The 8,130-nt window shown below is 45.1% G+C and overlaps 1 pseudogene; it reads right to left on the bottom strand.

Moving 5' to 3' along the window:
- LOC102873096 overlaps positions 1-4,237 on the bottom strand; it is a 159,384-nt pseudogene extending 155,147 nt beyond the window's left edge.
- Between the last annotated feature and the right edge of the window lie 3,893 nt (positions 4,238-8,130).

The raw sequence follows: 8,130 nt of genomic DNA, 5'->3' as shown, positions 1-8,130 counted from the left end.
TTTTAAACTATTCTCTCCCCCATAGACTTCAATGCCGTAAACATATTTATCACTTGCTATGCATCTGAGAGCTGGGCAGTGAATAAGGGTGACAGAGGAGAATGGATGCCTTTGAGCTGTGGTATTTGAAGAATATTGAATATCCTATGGACTGTTCAAAGAACAAACAGATATGTCCTGGAGAAGGTGAAGCCAGGGAATTCCTTAACGACAAGGATAGCAAAGCTTCATCTCACCGCATACTTTGGATGTGTTGCCGTCAGGAGTTACTCCTTGGAAAAGGACAGCGTGCCAGGAAAAAGCCTAGTGGCATGGACCGACACATTGACTGAAACAATGGACTTCAATATATCAGAGAGGATGACGATGGGACAGGATAGGAGAAGGTTCAGATCCCTTGTTCATAGGATCACAATGAGATGTACTTGGCTTGACGATGCATAACCACAGCCATCACCTTCTGGCCTTTATTCTGGGAAAATGCTGTCATTCTGACTTTCCTCCCTCCGCCCCTGGTGTTTTATCTTGCAGTCCTATGTGTTGTGTGGTTGGAAGCTGGTCTTAGGAGAGGTGAACCCAAAACGAATTATGCCAAGTGCCATCAGTCAAGCCCGGAACTCCCGTGCTCTTAGACCTTAAGACCAGCTGTCACGATGACAGTCATTTTCTTCAGCCGATAGAGGAACTTTCTGGACATGAGTAACATTCAACAAATCTGTTTTTGAAGAAATGCAGCCAAGGTGTTCCTTAGAAGCACAGATTGTGTGACTTGATTTCATATACTTTGGACATATTGTCAGGATGCCTTGGGAGGTCATCACATTTGGACAAGCAGAGCCAGTAGAGGAGAAGGAAACCTGAATGTGATGGATTGGCATGGTGACCACGACGATGGGTTTAAGTCCCACAGATCACGAGGATGGGCAGGAGTTCTGTTATGACATGGTATGGTCACTACGATTTAGAGCGCAGGGCCTCACAACTTTTACTTCGATCACAGTTATTTTTACATTTACTGTCTAGACTTTCTGGTTTCAATAATGATGAAAATTTTCATATAAATTATGTATACTTATTAAGGCAATACCACAAGATAGGACAGGATTCAGATCTGTTCTTCAGAGGGTTGCTATGAGTTGTACTTGAATTGACAGCATCTAACAATGATAACCGAGGAAAATGGAAACCCCAGAGCATTTGATTATGCTTATGCGAAACCTATACTTGGACTAGGAAGCAGTCCTCAGAACAGAGCAGGAAAACACTACAATGGTTCAAAATTAGGAGGGTAGTGTGTCAGGGATGCATCCTGTCTCCATATCTTTTCAATCTATATGTAGAACAGATCATTAGGGCTTTACGAGGAGGAATGTGGCATCAGCATTGGAGGAAGAATCATCAACAACCTACGTTATGCAGATGATACAACCTTGTTTGCTGAAAGTGAGGACCTGAAGTGCTTGCTGCAGAAGGTCAAGGACTGTAATCTTCAATATGGATTGAAGCTCAACATCAAGAAGACAAAGATTCTCCCTACTGGGCCAATTGGCAGCGCCATGAGAGATGGAGATGAGATTGAAGTTCTTAGCAATTACAGCTTGCTCAGCTCCACCATCAACACTCTTAGCATGAGCAGTCAGGAAACAAAAAGATAAATTGCATTGTGAAAACCCTGTCAGGGACCTCTCCAAGATACTGAGAAGTAATAATGTCAGTCTAGAGACTAAGGTGCATCTAATAAAGGCCACGATCTTCACAATTACTTGCGATGAGTAAGAGAGCTGGAAAATGACTAAGGATGACAGAAAAAGAGTTCATTCCTTCTAATTGTGGTGCTGGAGAAGAGTCCTGAACATACCAGGGACTGCCATGAAAACAAATAAGTCTTTCTTGGAGAGGGTGAAACTAAGTCTCTCCTTGAAGGCTAGGATTTTGAAGCTCCGTCTCACATACTTTGGGCAAGTGGCCAGGAGAGACCAGTCCTTGGAGAAGAACATCATGCTTGGAAGGGTGGACAGACAGAGGAGAAGAGGAAGACCCTGGATAAGATGGATTGGTACTGTAACTGGGGCAATGAGGGCGGGTGTGTGTTGGCATTAATGAGACTGGCTCAGGACAGGACAGGATTCAGAGCTGCTGTACATAAGGTTGCTATGGGTCGCAGGTGACTCAACAGCATATAACAACAACATTAAAGTAGGTCAACTTAAAAAAACAACAACCCACAAACCTCAAAACCACACAAATTCAAAACCACACAAAGAAGGAAATAACAGTAAGTGAATAGCTGAGGCTGGAAATGAAACTAGAGGGAATCTTTGCCACTCATCTGTCCATCTATCACGTTGTGGTATCTTGAATTTTGGTATATTGTTGGAAATATCACTCTCATTAATTCAAATATAGTCAGATCATCTATGCTTACTAGGTTTCACTGGAGCTTCTAGCCTATTATGGACTGAGAAGAAAGAACTGGTGATTTACTTCTGAAGATTATTCAATGAAAACCTGGTGAATCACAAGAGAGTATTGCCAGATACAGTGCTTGAGGGTGAGGCTTAGAATAGTAGGTGAGACTTAGGCTAGAAGGTGAGGCCCAGGCTGGAAAGAGAGGCTTTAGCTGGAGGTTGAGGCCTAGACTAGAAGGTGAGCCCCAGCTTGAAAGAAGAGGCCTAGGCTGGAGGGTGAGGCATGGTCTGGAAGGTGAGGCCTAGGCTGGAAGTTGAGTTCTAGGCTGGAGAGTGAGGCCCTGTCTGGGGGGTGAGGCCTGGTCTGGAGGGTGAGGCTTAGGCTGGAGGGTGATGCCAAGGCTGGAAGGTGAGGCCTAGGCTGGAGGGTGAGGTCTAGACTCTAGAGTGAGGCCTAGGTTGGAGGATAAGGTATTGTCTGGAAGGTGAGGCCTGGTCTGGAGGGTGAGGCCTGGTCTGGAGGGTGAGGCCTGGTCTGGAGGGTGAGGCCTGGTCTGGAAGGTGAGGCCTAGGCTGGAGGGTGAGGCCTAGACTGGAGAGCGAGGCCTAGACTTGAGCATGAGGTCTGGTCTGGAGGGTAAGACCTAGGCTGGAAGTTGAGTTCTAGGCTGAAGGGTGAGGCCTGGTCTGGAAGGTGAGGCCTAAGCTGGAAGTTGAGGGCTGGGCTGGAAGGCAAGGCCTAGACTGGAGGGTCAGGCCTGGTCTGGAGGGTGAGGCCTGGTCCGGAGGGTGAGGTCTGGTCTGGAGGGTGAGGCCTGGTTTGGAGGGTGAGGCCTAGGCTTGAGGGTGAGGCCTGGTCTGGAGGGTGAGGCCTGGTTTGGAGGGTGAGGCCTAGGCTTGAGGGTGAGGCCTGGTCTGGAGGGTGAGGCCTGGTCTGAAGGGTGAGGCCTGGCTGGAGGGTGAAGCCTGGGGTCGAAGGTAAGGGTTAAGCTGGAGGGTGAGGCCTAGTCAAGAGGTTAGGTGTATGCTGGAGGGTGAGGCCTGGTTTGGAGGGTGAGGCCTAAGCTTGAGGGTGAGGCCTGGTCTGGAGGGTGAGGCCTCGTCTGGAGGGTGAGGCCTGGGGTCGAAGGTAAGGGCTAGGCTGGAGGGTGAGGCCTAACCTGGAAGACATCACTCTCCACAATGGGCTGAACAGTGGACTTGAGTAGGGAATATTGAATAGGGAAGATGCTGTGTTGTTATTGTTAGGTGTCATGCAAGACTCATAGCAACACCGCGAACAGCAGACCTGAACCCTGTCCTTCTCTGCCATCTTCATCACCTCTGACACATTGCTGCAGTCACTGTGTCAATCCATCCCATTGCTGGTATTCTCTTTTGCAGGTGCTCCACCTTTCCAAGTATGATGCTCCTTTCCAAGAACTAGCCTTTCTGAGCAACACACTCCAAGTATGTGAAGTGAATCTTCTCCATCTTGGCTTACAAGTTGCGCTCTGACTGGACTTTTCTGAGACATGTCTGTTTGTTCTTTTGGCAGTCCATGGGGCAGTGTTCTTCTCTAATACCACAAGCCCAAAGCATTATTCTATCATTCTTATTATGGTCCAGATCTCAGATGCATAGCAAGTGACTGAAAAGACCATGGCCTGAGTCGAGCTCTTTAGTCTTTGCACTGGCGTCATTGCCCTTCAATATTCTGGAAAGATCCCTGACAAGAGATTTGTCCAGGGTCATATGTCTCCTGATCTCCTGACTGCTGGGGTTGATTGTTGACCCAACCAAGACGAAATCAATGACAGCTTCAAGCCTCTGTCCAGCCCTCACGACATGTCCTGTTGGCCTAGTATAAAGACCTTTGTTTTCTTGATGTTTAGATGTCATCAATATGGAAGGTGAGAGTCCTTGATCTTCAGCGGCAAGCATTGCAAGGCCTCGTAACTTTAAGCAAACGTGATTGTGCCATCCACAATAATGTAGGTTGTTGAGTCATTCTCTGACCCTGATGCCACATTCCTTTTCACAGAGTCCAGCTTCGAGAATGATTTACTCGGCATACAGATTGAATAGTTATCGAGGAAAGACACATCTCTGGCACACGCTTCCTGATTTTAAACCATACAGACTTCCCTTCTTCTGATTGAACAACTTCTTTGTCTCGGTATGGATTTTATATGAGTGCAATTAAGTGTTCTGGGCTCCCAATTCTACTCAGTGTTAGCCATTGTTGTTAGGTGTCAGTCAAGTATGGCTCGGAGGGACCCTAAGAACCGTGGATCTGAAATTCGTCCTATCCTGCGCCACCTTCACACTTCCTGACACACAGAGCCCACTGCAGCGGTCACTGTGTCAATCCACTTGGTTGAGGGTCTTCCTCTCCTTCACTGACCCTCCACCCTTCCCAGCACCATGTCCTTCTCCAAGGAATAGTCCCTCTAGCAACATGCCCAAAGTAAGTGAGACGAAGCCTCATCATTCTTGCCTCAAAAAAGCACTCTGGCTGCACCTTCTCCAAGTCATATTTATTTGTTCTTTTGGCAGTCCATGGGAACGTTCAGTGCTCTTTTCCAAAACCACAGCTTAACGGCGTCAATTCTTCTTTTATCTCTATTCGTTGTCCAGCTCTCTGATGCATAGCAAGCATTCGGAAAGACCATGGTCTTAATCAGACACACTTTGGTCCTCTACCTGACATCATTACTCCTCAATAATTTGGAGAGGTACCTAACTGCAGTCTGTCCCAGTGCAATGTGTCTCCTTATTTCCTGACTGCTGGAACCAAAGGTGTTAATTGTGGATCCAAGCAAGATGAAGATATTGAGAGTGTCAGTCTTTTTTTCCCTCCAATGATGTTGCCTTTCTTCTGTGTACTGTTATAGTAATTTTTGGATGACATTCTGCAATATTTTCTTGCATGTGATATTAATGATATTGTTTGCTAATTTCCACATTACTTTGCATCACCTTTCTTGGAAATGAAAACAAACGTGAATCTTTTCCAGTCAGTCAGCCAGGCAGCTGTTCTCTAAATCTTGGCATAGATTGGTGAGCAAGTCCAGGGTTGCATCTGTTGAAACATGTTAATTAGTATTCCATCAACCACTGGGCATTATTATTTGCCAATACCTTTAACACATCTCGAACCTCTTCCTTTATTGCCATTGCTTTTGTTCTTATGGTTTGTCTTGACATTTTCCAGTGTTGACCAGGTCTTTCTGGTGTAGTGTGGCTGCGTATTCCTTCTATCTTCTTTTGATGCTTCCTGGATCGTGAATGATTTTGCCCATAGCCTCTCTCAGTATTGCAACTCAAGGTTTCAATTCGTTTTTCTGTCCTTTCTGCTTTAGAAACGTTGAGTGAGAGTTTTCCTCCTTTTCTTCTCTGACTTCAACTCTTTGCATATTTTTTTATAATATTTTACTTTGTCTTCTCAAGTTGCCTTTTGATATCTTTTCTTCAGCTTTTTTAACTTCTGCATCTCTTCCCTTCATTTTGGCTTCTCCACGGTCTAGTGCAATATTCCTAGTCTTTTCTGACATACATTTTGGTTATTCTTTCATCTCTATCTTTGTAATGATCTTTTGCTTTATTTATGGATTATTTATTTATTTATTTATTTATTTATTTATTTATTTATTTATTTATTTATTTATTCTTGATCTCTTGGAAGCAGGAGTGGCATCCACTTCCATAATAGCTGGCCTCCAGAAACCCTATGAACCTGGAGAGAGAATGAAAGGCTCACAAGTGTTGAGGACTATCCTTCATAGGGTGGCTATGAGTTGCCTGTGACTCGACTGCACTTGACAACAACAATAACAAAAACAACAACATTCTTGATATCATCCCACAACTCATCTGGTCTTCGATCATTGGTGATCAATGTTTCAAACCTTTTATTGAAATTTTTTTAATTCAGGTGAGATAGCATCAAGGCCATATTTTGGTTATTTTGGACTTTATAATATTCCTCAGCTCCGATTTGAACTTGTATATGAATAATTGATGGTCTGTTCCACAGTCAGCATCTGGCTGGCCTGCAATGTATTATGTGAGACCCACGTGTAAAGTTGCCTTTTATAATTTTTAAATGGTCTATGTGATGAATTTGGAAGCAGGAGTGGCATCCACTTCCAAAGTTGCTTGCCTCTGGAAACTCTATCAACTTGGAGAAACAATGAAAGGTATTCAGATGTTCAGGTCTTCTGTTCATAGGGTAGCTATGAGTCGTCTATGAATAGATGGCCCTTAACAACAACAACGTGGGACGGACAACTCACTGAACATACAAAATTAAATCACTCTACGTTTAGGTTCACTTCCATTGCCAACAGTGACCCTCCTGACTCTCACCCCTTCCTCATTGTTTCCAGCTTTCGCTTTCCAGTCGTCAGTGATTATTAACATATCTTGACTGCATGCTTGGTCCATTTTGGACTACAAAGATAGGCAGAAATCCACAATCTTCTTCTCTTCAAATTTAGTTGTTGGTCAAAGTATGTGAATAATAGTTGTATTGACCAGTATTAGAAGTGGACAGTTTTTGTTCTGCTGCCCGTGGGGTCACTGACAGACACAGCTTCATGATAACTGATTCACAAAGCAGTGACTGCAGAGGGAGGGAACAGGGAATCGACTTCAACTGAAAGTGTTGGGAGATGTTTCTGAGGTCATAAGAATGGAGCAGACACATACAGGGGTGGGTCAGGAGAAAGACATGGTGGTTAAAGGCTCAGCCTCTTAGACTCACGACCCAGCTCTACCACACGAAAGCTCAGTGAGTCTCAGACAAGCTGCATGGTTTTCTTCATGTCTGCAGCATCACATGAAAAATGATTTGGCAGTTACATAACCTTTCTCAGGTTTGCTGAAAGGATTCAATAGAAAACATTTAAAATGTTTTCTGCTACGTACCCACCCAGTAGAAGTGAATATTTGATTCTGTTCTGCTCTGTTCTCTTTATTTTGATTGGCCTCTGACTCTGGAGACACTCTACTGGGCTTCCTGAGGCTGAAAAGGCCAGGCTTAGCAGTCCAGGAGAGACTGGTGGGACCATTGAGATGAGAGCCATCAGTCATCCTTTGAACCTGGAATTAAATCCTTAGGGCGGCTCCCCTTTCATCCAATCACAGGGCTGTGAAGTGACCAATCACACCAGAGAGACACTCATCCTTAGAAGCACCAACCTTGGGAGGTTAAAGAGCAGCATTCGCCCAAGGGAGGGGGAACTTCTCAAGGTGGGTTAAAAGGATTACAGAAGATCTAAATTACAGGAAGCAAATGTGAAAAGTCTGATTCCACTGTAGATTCCATAATTAGTGATGTAAAACAGAAATGCATGTAAATGATTGAATGTAAAACCAAGTTCCTTTGTAAACTTTCCCTCAAATCACAAAGCAAAATAACCCGAGAAGCTTTCATGGTGGCTCATCACCTCATCTGTCTCTCGGGAAGCAGTTGGTGATGTGAACCACTGACCTTCTGGTTAGCAGCCTGACACGCAGTGCACTGCACCACCATGAATCCTGAACGTAATGCTCCAAACGCCCGGTGCCTCCTTCCGGCTTCTGGCGCGCATGGGTAGAGCACTGGCCGGAGTGTGTGCTGCTGGGTGGTCAGATGTTGGAATCAGAGCTGCTCACCCGGAGAAAGACAGATGGCAGGGCCTACCATGAAGAGGGGAGACGAAGAAAGCAGAAGGGGAACTCTGCTCTCTCCACAGCG

This window comes from Elephantulus edwardii, unplaced genomic scaffold (genome assembly GCF_000299155.1).
Source record: "Elephantulus edwardii isolate Elephantulus edwardi_28Jun2011 unplaced genomic scaffold, EleEdw1.0 scaffold00375, whole genome shotgun sequence".
NCBI classification, from domain to species: domain Eukaryota; kingdom Metazoa; phylum Chordata; class Mammalia; order Macroscelidea; family Macroscelididae; genus Elephantulus; species Elephantulus edwardii.
The sequence above is the reverse complement of the archived record's forward strand: the minus strand, read 5'-3'. Positions and strand labels throughout refer to the sequence as shown.